The following is a 17,236-nucleotide window of genomic DNA, read 5'->3' as shown; positions in this document are numbered from 1 at the left end:
GTAACAGACTGATTTCGAGGAAAATTGTAGATAGGAAGTTAGTAATGATGTAATTTTTTTCATGTAGTACTATCATATCCTGTACACCCCTTGAGGGTACATGGCAGGAATTTGATGATGATGACTTTAAAATCAAGTGTAAATACAATTAAGAGAAAAATAAATTACAATAAAATATAAACAAATTTTTCATCATCACATTCACTGCAAATGAATTTTGTAACATTCATTTACAGTGATGCAGTTTTTGTTCATTCATTCTTGAACAAAAACTGCATTACAGAGTTAGAACTACATTTGTAGGTGCCAAGTATAATTAATAGCTTCAGAAATGGTATTTCACAATTTTTTTGGATAATTTCAGTTTTCATTCTTACTTTTGTGTGAGGTTTATAAACAAGTTTATAATTTAAAAATTACAAAAATCTTAGCCCATCTAGCATACTAATGTACTATAATTTTACGAACCTTTTGTGGGCAGTAATCACATATAAAAACTAACAAATTAACATGCTATAAACTAGTACCCAATAGGTAAAAGAACACCAAAAGAAATTTGCTATAGCAAACTATTCCTGTAGTTCCTGCTGCAAGTTTGTATGATAAGAACTATCTGTATACTCTGATTCATGATATAAGTAAATAAAACAAAACTGTTTGGATGTAAATCATGATTTCTGTTGATCAATTTCCTTTAATCAAATGAAATAATTGATGGAGTGAAAAAAAGCAAGAAAATTAATCTGCAAGAAGAGATTAAATGATTGGTGGAGGTGGGGGGGAGAGAAATTTTTATTTGTTTTGTTTGCATTTGAGTATACACGCTCCCCCGGTGTCCAAAAGCTAAAGACAAACATTTTTATCTGCTAAAGACAAAATATTTTCATGACTACAGCCAAATGCAGACATAAATTTATTGCAAGCATACTAATAAATTATATTACATAAAAAATGCATTATAAAATTTCATATAAATTAAATTGCAATACATTTTTGGTAAAAGTCACAAATTTCCTAAGGACATAGTTAAGGAATTAACGTATAGTGCTTAGAGAAAACTATGCGGAGAGACATTTCAGTATGGAATATGTCCACCCTGAACTGCAATGCAGCTCTCACAATGTTATACCATGTGATTCAGAAGTTCTTGAAGCAAACTGACCCACTCCTCCTTTAGAGCAAAGATAAGGCCTTGTTTGTTTTCTGGAGGGGGAATTTTGAGGCAGCAATGTGTCTCCCTATTGTATTCCACATGTTTTATATAGGGTTTAAATCTGAGGAGCATGCTGGCCACTTGATTCCATTAATATCCACAGTCTCCAGAAGTATCTCCACTGCTTTTGAACAATGTGGTGTGGCATTCTCATCCATAAAAATGAATTCTTCGCCTACAGCACCATGGAACAATCAAACATGACGATGAAGAGCTTTACTGCAATATCATTCACCAGTCGTAGTCCCTTTTCCAGCACTTGTAGCTCAGTGCGTCCATTAAGCATAATACCTTCCCACATCATGATCCCAACACCGCCGTATTTATCTCTTTCAAGAACATTCTTGCAATGGTAAGCAGCACCACTTACCACTTTCACGCCAGATCAACTGTCTTCTAGAATCAGAGGAAAGACTAAAACAACTCTCATCTGTAAATTGGCTATTGTCCAATTTTTATAGATACAACACCACTGAAAATGTGCTCTACGATGAGCTACGAATAAAGGGATGCAAACTACATGGATTTGAGTGTACAGACCTACTTGTCACAGATGTCTTGCCACAGTTTGTTGAGATATCGGCATACCTGGAGCCAATTTGCAAGCTGTCCTGCCATGGTGCATCGATTATATTTTGCTATTATAACCAAAACACGTTTTCATGCTCCATGGTAGAGTGAGGGTGACTTCTTGGCGAACGCTGCCCAGAACCTGGATATAATGCCATGTGAGATTCCACACTCTCTGGCAATGGCAACATCAGTAATTCTGTGGCTTTCTTCAAGCTTTCCAATAATTCTTCCCCACGTGAAATTTTTAGATGATGTCTTTGAGACCTTACAAGACATCCAAGTTAACTTTATTCTTTCACAAAAAGAGCTTCTTTCAAACACAATTCACTTAACGCAGCCTTTTGCCTTTTTATCCTGTTGAGTGCTACCACATAACCTCTTTGTGCACGATTCAAAAATTTTAAGGTGTACCTGCTTTCTATTCAAAATTGTCAGTTATACAAATTGCTACAAGCTGATTCATCTGAATTTGCAGTTGTGATCTTCAGAAATAGTGTTTGTTTTTGGACACCATTGTACAACGAGCCTAGTTGAAGACACTTCGTGTAGTATTCAAATTAAAAGATTGTTCAAAATAATGTTAAATTCAAAAGCCTCTATGAGTGGAGAGGCTTTTGAATAGATTGAACTCTGACTAGATTGAACTTAATGAAATTCGATATTTAAGATTTTGTCTAAAATTTGGAATGAAAAGAAAATTCAAAACAAATGTAGATAAATTTGATGAGGAAATCTATAACAGATGCAAACTACAAGATTTTGTAATTTATAACAATATGTAAATAATGAACTTAGTATTTAATCATAAGAAATACAAAAATATACATGATCATCTCATGGGCATAAATGAATTACTGATTACACAACTGCAAATTTTAAGGATTTAAACGATTTAAGAGTTAATCCTAGATGTAAGAGCATGTGAAGGCTTTGAATTAAATTCTGATTATATGATGATAGCAAAAATATGATTTAAACCAAGATGGCTATAAATGAAATTACACTGCTTCATTTCAAGATTACAATATTAAACAGGAATATCAAGAATATAAAAAATCCACCAATTAAAAAACACGCCACAGAGGAATCAAATGACGATGAAAAATATAAAGATACTTGAAATTATTTAATAAGGTTTGGATAACTGGAAAAACTCTTTGCTCTTTGAAAAGGTACCGGTTATGCACATTTACAAAAAAGGAAATAAAGATGCCATAAACAACTATAGAGGAATCAGTCTCTTAATGCAGATTGCAAAACATATGCAGGAATATTAAAAGAGAAGCTAAACAATATTTGCTGAGTTTTTCCACTTGGTTATACTATAAATTAAAGAATGCTAAAAAATTATATTCTTGGTTTCATCCTTTATTAAAGTGTAAGTAAACAAACTTTGCACATGAAGCAACTTCAAAACTGCGCAACTTGTATATAGAGGCTAATGACTTCGCATTACTTGCTTTAGTACCCCATAATGCAGACCACATATCCTTACAGACATGCATAATGCTATGCATTATGGGCCAAGAATATAATTTCTTGGCAACTTTAATTTATAGTATAACCAAGAGGAAAAAATTTCAAAATCTATCAACATGTATAATGCATGTAATATTTTCTTCCCATCTTTAATTAAAAGTTAAACAATACAATACAGGATAAACTACTAAAAGAACAAAATTAATTCTAAAAAGACCAATCTTGCATAGGCTCAATCTTTAAAGTTCTTAATTGAAAAAAGAGGAAAATTTCAAAGAGAGAGAGAGACATGCAACCTTTATGATTACAAAAAAACTGATACATTTAACAAACAAAAGGTATTAGCTGATTTTAAAATATTAACTCTTACAGTCAATCCAAGAAGTAATAAATAAAATAGCAGTCAAATAATCAGAACAAGTATCATAATGTTGAAAGTTTATTTTCACTTGGTTAGACTATAATCAATTTAGTTTAATCCTTTATCCAAGTATTAGCAAACAAAGTTTGCACCTGAAGATACTTCAGGACTGAGGCAACTCATAGCAAAGGTGGACCAAGCTCTCATCACTCCTGTCTCAGTATCTCCCATAATGCACAGCACATCTCCTTGCGGATATGTATAATGCTATGCATTGAGAGAAGGGCCACTACCCAGACCAGTTTCGACCTTTATTAAGGTCTCATCAGTGGGAGACAGGCCCTGAAGTGGTGATACCAAGATAGAAGCAATGGAAAGATCATCTTTACCTATACGAGTTGCCAAAAGGTGTACCACCTTGTTATTAAATTAGAAAAAGATGTTGAAAACTTTATTTTCCACTTGGTTAGACTATAATAAATTTAATTTAATCCTTTATCCAAGTGTTAGCAAACAAAGTTTGCGCCTGAAGATACTGAGGACTGAGGGGACTGAGGCAACTCATAGCAAAGGCGGATCAAGCTCTCATCACTCCTGTCTCAGTATCTCCCATAATGCAAAGCACATCTCCTTGTGGATATGTATAATGCCATGCATTGAGGGAAGGGCCACTATCCAGACCGGTTTTGTTTATTGAGGTCTTGTCAGTGGGAGCCAGGCCCTGAAGTGGTGATACCAAGGCAGAAGCAATGGAGAGGGCATCTTTACCTATACGAGTTTGCTAACACTTGTATAAAGGATTAAACTAAATTTATTATAGTCAACCAAGTGGAAAATAAACTTTCAACATCTTTCTCTGAATCCAGAGTAATTTAATAATAAGGTGGTACACCTTTTGCCAAGCCCTGAAGTGGTGATACCAAGGCAGAAGCAATGGAGAGGGCATCTTTACCTATACGAGTTTGCTAACACTTGGATAAAGGATTAAACTAAATTTATTATAGTCTAACCAAGTGGAAAATAAACTTTCAACATCTTTCTCTGAATCCAGAGTAATTTAATAATAAAGTGGTACACCTTTTGCCAACTCGTATAGGTAAAGATGACCTCTCCATTGCTTCTGCCTTGGTATCACCACTTCAGGGCCTGGCCCCACTGATGAGAACTCAATAAAGATCGAAATCTGTCTGGGTCTCAACTAGTGGCCCATCCGTCAATGCATAGCATTATACATATCCAAAAGGAGATGTGATTTGCATTATGGGAGATACTGAGACAGGACAGATGAGAGCTTAGTCCACCTTTGCTACGAATTGCCTCAGTCCTGAAGTATGTTCAGGCGCAAACTTTGTTTGCTAACACTTGGATAAAGGATTAAACTAAATTTTTTAAAGTATCATAATGGAAAGACATACTAACAGCAGTATGGCAAGGAGGTACTTTATCACTTAAATTTATATATATATATATGTTACGGTTAAACTGATAAATCCAGTTATTATTAATAATTACCGGTTAAAGTGAATAATTTACGAGAATTGATCACTTTAACCTATTAAAGTGAATAATTCCTAGAGCAGTCTGGTCAATGTAATAAAAACATGTTTATAGGTTTTATATATAGGTTTTCATTCTGAATAGAAATGATAACAGCTTAGGTTAGGTTAGTTTATAATGAAAAAAGTAAGGAAAGTACTTCTTTTACATTCAATGAAATCAGAAATCATTATTAAACTAACCTAACCTTTATCGGTTGGAAATCATTATAAACTAACCTAACCTTTATCGGTTGGAAATCATTATAAACTAAACTAACCTAACCTTTATCGATTGGAAATCATTATAAACTAACCTAACCTAAACTAATCTATCCTTTATTGGTTGGTTATGTTAGTTTAGGTTAGGTTAGTTTATAATGAAAAAAGTAAGGAAAGTACTTCTTTGCACTCAACGAAATCAGAAATCATTAAAAACTAACCTAACCTAACCTAAACTAACCTGGATGTTGCATGTCAAACCAGAGTATAGTCATAGTTTGTCATGGGCAGATTAATGGAGATGAAAGATAAACGTTGTTGTGGGCTGAGCTTAATGATTGCGGGCAGATAAATGGGGATAATAAATAAAAGTTGTTGTGGGCAGATGAATGGAGAAAAATCAAAAAAACACTGATCAGTTCCTCTCTGATTTATCTATTATCCCCATTCATCTGCCCACAACAACTTTTATTTGTTATCTCCATTTATTTGCCCTCAATCATTAAACTCTGCCCACAACAACGTTTATCTTTCATCCCCATTAATCTGCACACGACAAACTACGACTACACTCTGGTTCGACATGCGACATCCAGTTTAGGTTAGGTTAGATTATAATGATTTCTGATTTCATTGAGTGCAAAAGAAGTACTTTCCATACTTTTTTCATTATAAACTAACCTAACCTAAACTAAACTAACCTAACCAATAAAGGATAGATTAGTTTATAATGATTTCAAACAAAGAAATTATGAAAGAATTAAACTAAGATCCAGTAATAGAAAAAATTTAAAAATATAAACAGAAATGGATGGAACACGTTTAAAGAATGAAAACAGAAAGATTACCAAAACAAGCCTTAAAATACAAGCCATTAGGAAAAAGAAAACCAGGACGTCCTCTTAAACGATTCAACGCTTCTAAGGCCGGAACAGGCCATGCTAGGCCTAAATCCTTGATACGCATGATGATGAGGTTAGGTTAGTTTATAATGATTTCTGATTTCATTGAGTGCAAAAGAAGTACTTTCCTTACTTTTTTCATTATAAACTAACCTAACCTAAGCTGTTATCATTTCTATTCAGAATGAAAACCTATATACAAAACCTATAAACATGTTTTTATTACATTTACCAGACTCCTCTAGGAATTATTCACTTTAACCGGTTGAAGTGATTAATTCTAATTATTCACTTTAACAGGTAATTATTAATATTAACCAGATTTATCACTTTAACCGTAATATATATATAGCAATTTGGAAAACAGCAGAACCTATTTGGAATACAAATAAAACTTTATCATGTGGAAAGGACAAACACAGACTGTAAAAAAAAGATGAAAACTAATCATTCAACCTACAGAAATGAAATTCCAACCAACAAATGAATAAATATTGGTCTCTAAATATAAAACCAATAAATTATTACATTAATAAATAAACAAAAATGGATACATCTAAATCAAATGGATAATAGCAAGTTGCCAAAATTAGTCTATACTTATAAAATAAATGGGAAAAGAAGAACTTTTCCCATTTATTAAAGAACTGGAAGACTAAAATGATGGCATAAGAATGGAATAGGCTACAGTCTAAAACTTGGAAACTATAATTTTGATTATAGTTTTGATCAGATATAAATGTCTATGACACATAAGCAAAAATAGCCCTTAGTTGAAATATGATAATGAATGTAGCTATTAAGAATGGCTTTTTTTTTTTTTTTTTTTTTTAGGAGTGTCTCTAATTATTTCTTATTATACCCAGGATGCTATTATATCATGGACCAGCTTAAGATCTCTTTCCCAGAATAACACCTCTTACTTCTTAAATATGTTTACTCTATGAATTTATACACGGTGGCCATAAAAGAACTATGGGTTTTCAATGAATTTATTTTATGACATTTTCAAGCAGAAATGTATGTTGCATATATTATCAAAGTACAATGTCACAAGTTTGATTACCTGTTAGTGTACTCAAAATGTGCACCACTTACAGTCCTACAGACATCAAAACAGAATTCCACCTAAGACCACACTCGGGTAAGCATATCCATAGGAATTGCTTCTATGGTTGCTTTTATTCTATGGCACAGGTGGGCAAGTGAGTGGATTTTTGCTTGGTACATAATGTCTTTTATGTAGACTCAAAAGAAAAAATCCATTGGAGTCAAATCAGGAGTACACAGTGGGAAGTGCAATAGGACCTCCTCTGCCTATCCATTTTCCTGGAAGTCGGTTATTGAGCACAGTCTGCACAATTGCTGAATAATTTGGCAGGGCCCCATCCTGTTGGAAAATGAGGCCCTCCACATTTTCAATCTGAGGAAACAAAGTTCTGTAGCATATCCAGGTATGCCACACTCGTAATTGTCTCCTCATAGGAAAAAAAATGGCTCAACAATGAGACCATGCACGATGCCACAGCAGACAATGACTTTTGCACTGTTATGGACAAACTCCTCCAGTTTTTCCAAATTTTCTGACCCCCACACCCGACAATTATGGCAATTCACAACTCCACGGATATGAAACATTGCCTCATCAGAAAATAAAATTCTCTGGAGGTAGTTGTCATGTTCAGCAATGAGGTCTAAACATGGTTCTCACAAACTGAACTAATTGTTGCCTATCAGCAGGCTGGATGTGATGCAAGCTGCAGTTTATGAGCATTAAGTTTTATTCTCTTGTGGACAACGCAAGCACCATGCTTTTAGGGACGTTTAATTCACAACTCACACTACAAACCGAATGTTTTGGGCTATGCTGCAAAGACAGTCAGATTTGTTCCATGTTTTCTGCACTTGTTGTAGGCCTACCTGTTGAGTGTCTTTTTAAAACACTTCCTGTTTCCAAGAACTGTTGATGCCACTTAGGGATGCTTTTGTCACTCAGTGCATTCCTACCATACTTCCAGCTGAAATTCCTTTGGTCAGTTGTCACCGACTTCGTTTCTGCGAATAACATGCATTGTGCTTTCTCTTGTGGCAATGCCATTACTGCAGCAAGGCATGTCTGTACAGCTATCTGGTGGACAACATCTGAACTACAACCTGTTAGAAACCCTGGAGTTATTTTTCAGATACCCTGTACAAATCTCTAAGGCAAAAATATGTATGGTGCTAGTAAATTGCTACACCCTCTGTCCAAAAATAAACCAAACTTTTGATAGAAAATAAAACAGACCAATTATAATTATTCAAATCATTTATTTCAATCAATATACTCTCCCTCAGCTTCAAATACAGCATTTGGCATGGTCAATTAATTAGTTAAATGAGTTTTTTATATTGGTTTTTAGGATACTGTTGAGGGTCGTGGTTACTGCCACTTGAACGTTTTCAATGGTGTCTTATCGCTTTCCTTTCATCGGCAAATGAAGTCAGGGGAAGAGAAAGAAGTCACAGGGTGCTAAATCAGATGAATACGGCAAGTGATCCAACACACAAACTTGGTTTTTGCTCAAAAACTGTCTCACAATGAGATGGCGCATTATCGTGCAAAAGTGACCAGCTGCCTGCATCACGATATTCATGCCGTACGTGATGAATTCTTGCTATCAATCGCTTCAAATCTTTGAGATAAAACTCACCATTGACTGTTTGGCCAGGCACAACGAATTCTTTGTGGATAATGCCCTTGGAATTGTAGAAACAAATCAGCAGTTTTTACTTTTGACCTCTCTAAGTGACTTTTTTTTCGGATGCCATTTTTCTGGTGGTCTCCACTCAGCACTCTGGCGCTTTGTTTTGGGCTCATACTCAAAAACACCGCATTTCATCACCAGTAATAATAATTTCAAGGAAGTTTGAGTCCTTATGAGTGGTTTTAATGAGGTCCTTGCAGTGTTCAATTCAATACATTTTTTGGTTGTCAGTCAACTTGTGGGGAACAAATCGCGAATTCAATTTACGAAGACCCAAACTCTCGGTCAAAATGTTGTGCACAGTTGATTTTGGAATCCCCCAATTCATCTTCAATCAATCGCATGGATGATTTCGGGTTTTCTTTGATGAAATTATGCACTTTTGGGATGTTAACTTCGCTCAGTCCAGTTTTTGGATGGCCTGGCATCTCATGAGCACTTTGAAATCGCTTAAACCACTAATAAACTTGAGTATGGGATAAGCATTCATCACCGTATACTTGTTGAAGCATTTGATGCGTTTCAGTAAAACTTTTACCAAGTTTAACACAAAAGTCAATTGCAGCTCTCTATTTGAAACTCATTTTCCCACTGTTCATCAAAACACTGTCACTCTTGGCACTATAAATCAGCTTCTAATGAAACAAATGTCATCATAAACAGTTGACACAACACTAATGAAAGTTGCTGCTTTCGACAACAAAAAGATACAACAGGTAGCACCACCAGTTTCTTCAATTTTCAAAAAGTTCAGTTTCTTTTTGGAAACTGACTCTGCCCTTTTTCTTCCAACATTTCTTTAGACTTTGAGTTAATTTCCCAGTCTTCATTTAGGGACTCCAAAGAACCAATTATTTTTGTAGAACAGATGCAGCAAACAAGCTTTTGTTAAGAGCAAAAAAATATCAGCTGTCATATGGCAAGGCACACAAAACATGACTGCTGAATAATGGAAATTGGTCTTGCAGGAAAGGAAAAAAAAAAAATTTATCCTCGATATAGTTTGTCTCATGGACACAACTGGATATGAAACTACTTAAAGAATGCTTTTTACCTGAGTGTATTGTCCCAACAACGAAGCCTGGAGGCAAAAATCTAATAATGTGAAATCACTATCTAAATTACATCCAGTGATCATAGTACATAAGCTTGTGACTAGATTGTAGACCAGTATTTTGGACAATTGCGCATTTCTTACATTTCTGAAATTTATAGTAATATCCCTTAAATGTACAATCTTCAAGTCACTTAGGAATGCTCAAATATTATCAAGAATCATCAAAAATCACAATGGCTAGTACCAAGCACTAACCTGAACATGAGAAAAATATAAGGACAGAACAGAACAACACATTAATTTCTGCCATTAAAGACATGTTTTGTTCATATCTGCAAAAATATCCATGATATTTAATAAGCCAATATCTTTAAAACTCAACATAGCAGCAAACATATCAAATTATAATAAATCATATACTGTAATTTGAAATTCTAGTATGTGTCCACACACATACAGAAAGAGAGGGAGAAAGAGAGAGTATAAGTAGTAACTAAAACAGTATTATAAGCAATTTTTTTTATTGACATGGGAATAAAGGGAGAGATTTTACAAAAGGAGCTGCTTAAAGTTCAAAGCCAGATAACTGGTAGGAGACCTACTCATCACCTTTAAGGAATATAGAGAATCGACTGGGACTTCTGACCTAATGCCCAATCCTCATCTTCATATTGCATGTCCCATTAGTAGGTATTCACCAGTTTGTTCACCATCCACTGGATGGTGAACAAACGATTTGCAACTTAGTTGACCAAATTGTAATCTTTATTGGCTTAACCCAGAAATACATGTGATAATACAAGATGATGAGATTTCAGGACAGCTGGGGCATTGCCCAGTTAAAAACGTTGCCGCTCGAGGGCTACATGGTGTGTAGTGTTTTTAGAGAGCTCCCAAAAGCTAAGTATAATTTTGAGTGAAAATTGGAATACTGGTTTAAATTTTAACGTAATATTGTTTATTTTTGGTAGCTTGTTGTGTCTGTGTGATTTTGGTGTGAATTACGTTTTATTTAAACTTAGTACTTTAACGATACGTTTCATAGAATTACACATGGCGCCAATGCGACGTAAAATAATGGCATCCAAAAATACGACGCCTTTGTTCAAAAACCATGTGAGGGAGTTTGTCCAATGCAATGTGTGTGGGATGTATGCATTCCCGAAGGAGACTGGAGTTTGGATGGAAAGTGATAGTGGCGGGAGAATGTGCAGAAAGTGTAAGCAAAGTGAGGAATTGAAGTATGTGTCAGGTTGTGAGATAGTTATGGTTGAAGAAAGCTGGAATGTGAGTGAAAATAGTAACTTGATAGGGAATTGCAATGTTGTACAAGATGGCAATGAGAGTGGTGATCAAAGAGACAGTGAAAGCAACTATACAGAGAGAGAAAATGGTTTAAATGATGAAAAAAAACGAGGAATTATTTGTAGGGAGTGAGATCGCTAGGTTCTGTGCAGTGATACACAATGCGCAGCGAGAGTTAGAGCACCTGCAAAACTCTTTCCAGAGTGCCTCGGCTAACGGAAATAAACAAGTGTTTGAAAGGAAAAATAAGCATAAGAGTGGGAGAGTTTCTGAAATGAAGGAAAGAGTGTTGTGTGGTGACTCGTTATTAAGAGGAGTGATAGAAGGGTGAAAGAATTGATAGTTGTGACGGGTACAAATGAATTGAAAGGAGATAAATTTTTTATGAGAGAGGACTTTAAAGTATTGTTAAAGGTAGCGAAAGAAAAGAGTGACAGAGTTAGGATGGTAAGTCTGTTGCCGCAGTATAACAGAGAGGAGTTTAGAAGGAGGGCCATAATCGCAAATGACTTTATGCGCAGGTTATGCAGACGGTGTGGTGTGGAATTCGTGGACGTCTGGAATGAGTTTGATATGCGAAAGGATTTATACAAGATGGATGGCATGCATCTGAATGAAGCAGAATTGTGATGAATGAAGTGGAGGTGAATAGTCTATTACAGAACCTTAATGTGAATACATCTGTGGGATTGGATGGTATATCGGCACAGGTCTTACGTGAATGCGGGTGCTGCTATAGACCAGATGATGGAATAGATGGTGGAGATAGCATGCATAAACAAATTGATGAAATGAGTGGAAGGAGGGTAATTATTATGTGGGATTTCAACTATGGTAACATTGAGTGGAAGGAGGAGAGGACACATCTGATGAAGGAAATGGATTTTATTCAGTTATTAAGGGATAATTATCTGAGACAGCATGTAAGTGAAAATACTAGGGGTTTGAGAGTGCTTGATCTGGTAATAGCATCTGAGAATTTGACTGTAACGAATACGACCATGTTGCCACCTACTGGTGAGAGTGATCATAAGGTCTTGACTTGGGAAGTGGCTAAAGGTGTGGAATTTTTGATTAAGACAGGGTATAGGTGGAATTACCATGCTGGCAAGTATGACAAGCTTAGGAGATTGCTTGGATCAGTGCCATGGTATGTAAAACTGCAAGGGCTGGATGTCGATAGAGCATGGGAAGTGGTCAAGGAGAATTTACAATTTACAGGAAGTTATGGCTGATTGTATACCTAGGGTCCGAATAGTAAAACAAGTAGGGGTTAAATGATGAATAACACCATTAAGCTTGAGCTGCAAAAAAAAAGAAACAACTGTGGAGGGAATTTAAAGAGAAAGGTGACCTGCAGGCACACGAACAGTATAAAGCGCAGGCCAGAAGGGGAACCAGTGTAGTAAAAAAAGCAAAAGCGGATTATGAAAGGAAACTAGCTATGCAAGCTAAAGAGAATCCTAAACAGTTCTTTCAATATGCTGCAAGCAAAAAAAAAAAAACACTGTACATGGCAGAATGATTTTAAGGAATGACGATGGTAAAGAGGTCACTGAATCAGTCGATATAGTGGAATTACTGAGCGAGCACTTTGCAAGAGTATATCATCCAGGTGGTGACATTGAAAAAATGAGGGAACCATTAGTTTATACAAGAATTGTGATGAATGAAGTGGAGGTGAATAGTCTATTACAGAACCTTAATGTGAATACATCTGTGGGATTGGATAGTATACCGGCACAGGTCTTACGTGAAGCAGCTAAAGAATTATCAGCCCTTGACCATGTTGTTTAATCTGAGTCTTGGGTATGGTTTAGTCCTGAAGGTGTGCAAAGAGGGAAAAATAGTTCCACTGCATAAAGGAGGATCCAAGACTACTGTTGCAAATTACCGACCGATCAGCATATCAGGAGTCGTTGTCAAGGTCTTGGAGAAAGTAGTCAAGTGAAAAATACAGGAATGGATTGATGATAATGAGATACTGTACGGGGGGACAGCATGGCTTTGTGAAGGGTAGATCATGCCTCAGTAACTTGCTCAAGTTTTATAACACAGTGACAGCTGAACTGGATAAGGGTAATAGGTTTACAGTGATACTGCTGGGCCTGGCTAAGGCATTTGACAGGATACCACATGGAATTCTAATCCTTAAACTACAACATATGGGAATGGATATAGGGTTGGTGAGATGGATAGGTGGGTGGTTGATGGAGAGATATCAGAGAGTAGTTTATTCAGGAGTAGAGTCCAAAAGACGGTGACTAGTGGTGTCCTGCAGGGTTCTGTTCTTGGACCACTGCTGTTTAATTTGTTCATTAACGACATAGGGAAGGATCTAAGAGGAACAGTTCATTTGTTTGCTGATGATGCAAAGTTAGGTAGGGCAATAGTGAATGCAGAAGATGTCAAAGTCAAAATCTTGCAGGAAGACTTGGATAGATTGGAGTTCTGGGCTAAGGAGAATGGATGTCAATTTAATGTGACAAAATGTAAGGTTATACATTTTGGGGTGAAAAGATTAGCAGCAGTATACCACATTGGTGGACCTGTACTCCATGAGATTGATGAGGCCAGGGACTTGGGAGTGTTGGTGGATAGGGAGATGAAGTTTAGGGGGCACATTGCAAAAGTGGCTAAATCAGCTCATCAACTCATGTAGTTGTTGAAAAATACTTTGACAAGTGGAGACAAGCAAATTATTGTACCTCTGTACTGAGCCTTGATAAGACCTCATCTCGACTACTGTGCCCAGATTTGGTCACCGAGGTTTCGAGAAGAAGCCTCGGTGACCAAATTAGTTGACAGGCAGAAAAGGGGAGACATGATTGAGACATTCAAATTGCTAAAGGGTTTCTATAGGATTAATTCAGAGGATATTTTTGAGATCAGGACTGGTGGTGGGAGAACTAGGGGACATCTATGGAAACTGGGCAAGGGTGTGGTTAGCTTGGGTGTTAGAGCTGGGTTCTTTACTTTTAGAGTGGTAAATGAGTGGAATAAGCTGCCAGAGTCTGTTGTGGGTGCTATGACAGTGAATGAGTTCAAGGCAAGGTATGATAGATACTGTGAGAATGTCGAATAGTTGTGTGGACATGATGTTTAGGGCCTCCCTCGATGAGTCTAAGGACTCCCTGACGTCGCCCGTAATAATAATAATAAAGGCCTCCACTGTTTTCTTCAGGGAACCAGGCCAAACAGTGAAAAGTAAGCCACTGAAACAAATTACTACTCAACATCTAGAAGAAGAGCAAACCCAACTTCAGAAGAACTGAAGATAATAACCATCAACATAAGGAGTATTAATGGGGTCAAAGAGGTCGAACTTGCAGAAGTACTGTAAGAGTATCATGTGGACATAACTGGCATTACTGCGACCAAGAAAACAAAAAACAATGAGATTTTACTAAATAATAAGTGCAGAATGTTATATGTAGGCAACAAGGAGTAGCAACAGCATTCTAACACACATAAAGATAAACATCTTGATTGGAAGTAGAGTTTGGGTTAGGAGAAGTGGAGGAATTTTTTGAGTCATTAGGGCAGGCAGCTCACATAAAGAAAATGGGAAAAGTGGTCCTTGTTGGAGCAGGGTAGGAAATGAATCCCACCAGCAATATAAAAAAAGTTTTGGGAAAATTTGGAGAAAAGGGCAAGGCTAATAATAGTGGTATCTGCTGGATTTCTCCAGCAGATATTTACCATTATTATTGTTAGCCATTACTAACACCATGTTCCAACATAAAAATGTGCACAAGTTCATATGGAGAGAAGACACAAGAAATAAGAAAAGCCTCAATGACTATGTTATTGTTGATAGTGATACCTCATGCTAGTTCAGGATACAAGAGTGCAGAGAGGATCTGAAATTGGAAGTGACCATCAGTTAATGCTAAGTAGGATTAAAAAAAGAATATCACATTGAAAATAACAATATGTCAGAAAATTTAAAAAATTAAAGTTGAGCAGATTTTACAAGTAAACTGTAGACTAAATCAACTATACAAACATTATTTAGGAAAAATAAAACAGTTCAAAAATAGGAACCAAATCTTGAAATCTCAGTGGCAAAATCATTGATGGATTCTGTTAAGAAGGCATTGAAAAATAAGAACACTATGGTAGACACAAGATATTAAAGTTAACATCTTGTATCTTCTTTTTTTGGGGGGAGAAAGCATACTGAAATCACCTACAAATTAAGTCAGCAGAAGCCCTTAAAGAATATAGGGAAAAATGTAAGAGCCAAGATATGTGTAAAAGTAGCTAAACAAAGTAAAAGTAAATTAAACATGAGAAGACTTCGATAAGAATACAGAAGTTAAATATCAGGAAGACAGCAAAATGTTCTAAATAAGCTTAGAAATGGTGACATAGAAACTCAAGATAAGGATATTCTAGATGTTTTCAGTAAATACTCTGAAGGAACTGTTAAACAAAACAAGTTGTGACAGAACAGTAGTAAATTTTCAAAAGGAATGCAAAAAGGAATATATTTCAATACCTGAAGTAGAAAAAAAGCCACTAAAAACATGAAATGTTGAATTATGCAGTGACTACACTGGATAATTCAAAGGACCTGGTTAGAAGGTTGAATTCCAGATGATTGGAGTAGAGCTCTCATAGTTTCCCATCTATATATAAAAAAAAATAATAATAATAAAAAAAAAGGGGGGAATAAAGTTGAATGTGAGAATTACTGAGGAATCTCTCTACTAAGTGTTCCAAGTAAGATCTCTGCAAACATACTTGAGAAGAGGTTAAGGAAAATTGTGAAAGAGAACATTGGAGAGGAACAAGCTAGCTTCAGGCCAAAGAGAAATGGTTAAGATTTTTTTTTCAATCAAATTTTTCAATTTACAAAAAATAGTTGAGAAATCATGGGAATATGACAAGGATCTGTACTTAGGTTTTGATCTGGAAAAGGCATATGATAAGGTGCCCAGAGAAAAGCTTTTCAAAACACTACAGTTATATGGGGTAAATAGAACATTATACACGGCAATACATAGTCTATAGTTAAGTTATAAGTCAGCAGTTAGAAATGAAAGAAATACAAGAAGATGGTTTGATGTCAATTCAGGTGTAAGACAAGGATGCACATTATCTCCACTCCTAGAGATAATGTGAATCCTTAGCTTTTGTTTTAAGCAAATATAATAATACAGTCTTAAACACAACCAGTGCAAGTCTCCAGGATTCTAACTAAATTGAATAATGGCTGTAACAAATTTGGAATGAAAATCAACAAGAAAATACCAAAACCATGAAAAGTGTTTTGTTAGTTCTACAGGTTCTCAATGGAGAACCTGCAGAACATCGTTTCAATAAAAGTACAGAGACTACAACCGTGTAAAGAATAGCAGGGTTTTTTCTCCCGGAAACTCGGGTTTTTCATCCCGCATACAGACAAATCGGCCCTTCAGAACACACGCAATTTACAGACATAGAATACCAGTGGTGCGCGGTAGATGGCGTGATGGAGATGATTCATAGTAGAGGTTCGGTGTAGTGGTTGAGACAGTTGTAGGTGTCCTCCCGTGATGAGTCTTCGGACTCCTTGGTGGTGTCAGGAATAATAATAATAATAATAATAATTACTTTAATTTCAAATTGCTTTAAAACAATTACTTTAATGTAGAACAAGAAAAATATTTCAACTATTTAGGCACAGTTTTTAATGAAGATGGCAAATTAAATTTGGAAATAGGCAATAGAATAAGCAAAGCTGGTATGGTGGGGGAGCCAGTTGAAGAAATTTATATGGAATAAGAGAGAAATTAGCCAAAACACTAAACTAGCAGTATACAAGACAATATTTAGACTGTTTTAAGGTTAAGGA

At 35.8% G+C, this 17,236-nt stretch overlaps 1 protein-coding gene across 3 annotated transcripts in view; it reads right to left on the bottom strand.

The window, feature by feature from the left end:
• LOC150100620 (uncharacterized) overlaps window positions 1-17,236 on the bottom strand; it is a 174,156-nt gene that overhangs the window by 81,820 nt on the left and 75,100 nt on the right. The window lies entirely within an intron of this gene.

Source organism: Typopeltis vanoorti, chromosome 12 (assembly GCF_054136105.1).
Source record: "Typopeltis vanoorti isolate ZY-2024b chromosome 12, IOZ_Tvanoo_1.0, whole genome shotgun sequence".
Lineage (NCBI taxonomy): Eukaryota > Metazoa > Arthropoda > Arachnida > Uropygi > Thelyphonidae > Typopeltis > Typopeltis vanoorti.
The sequence above is the reverse complement of the archived record's forward strand: the minus strand, read 5'-3'. Positions and strand labels throughout refer to the sequence as shown.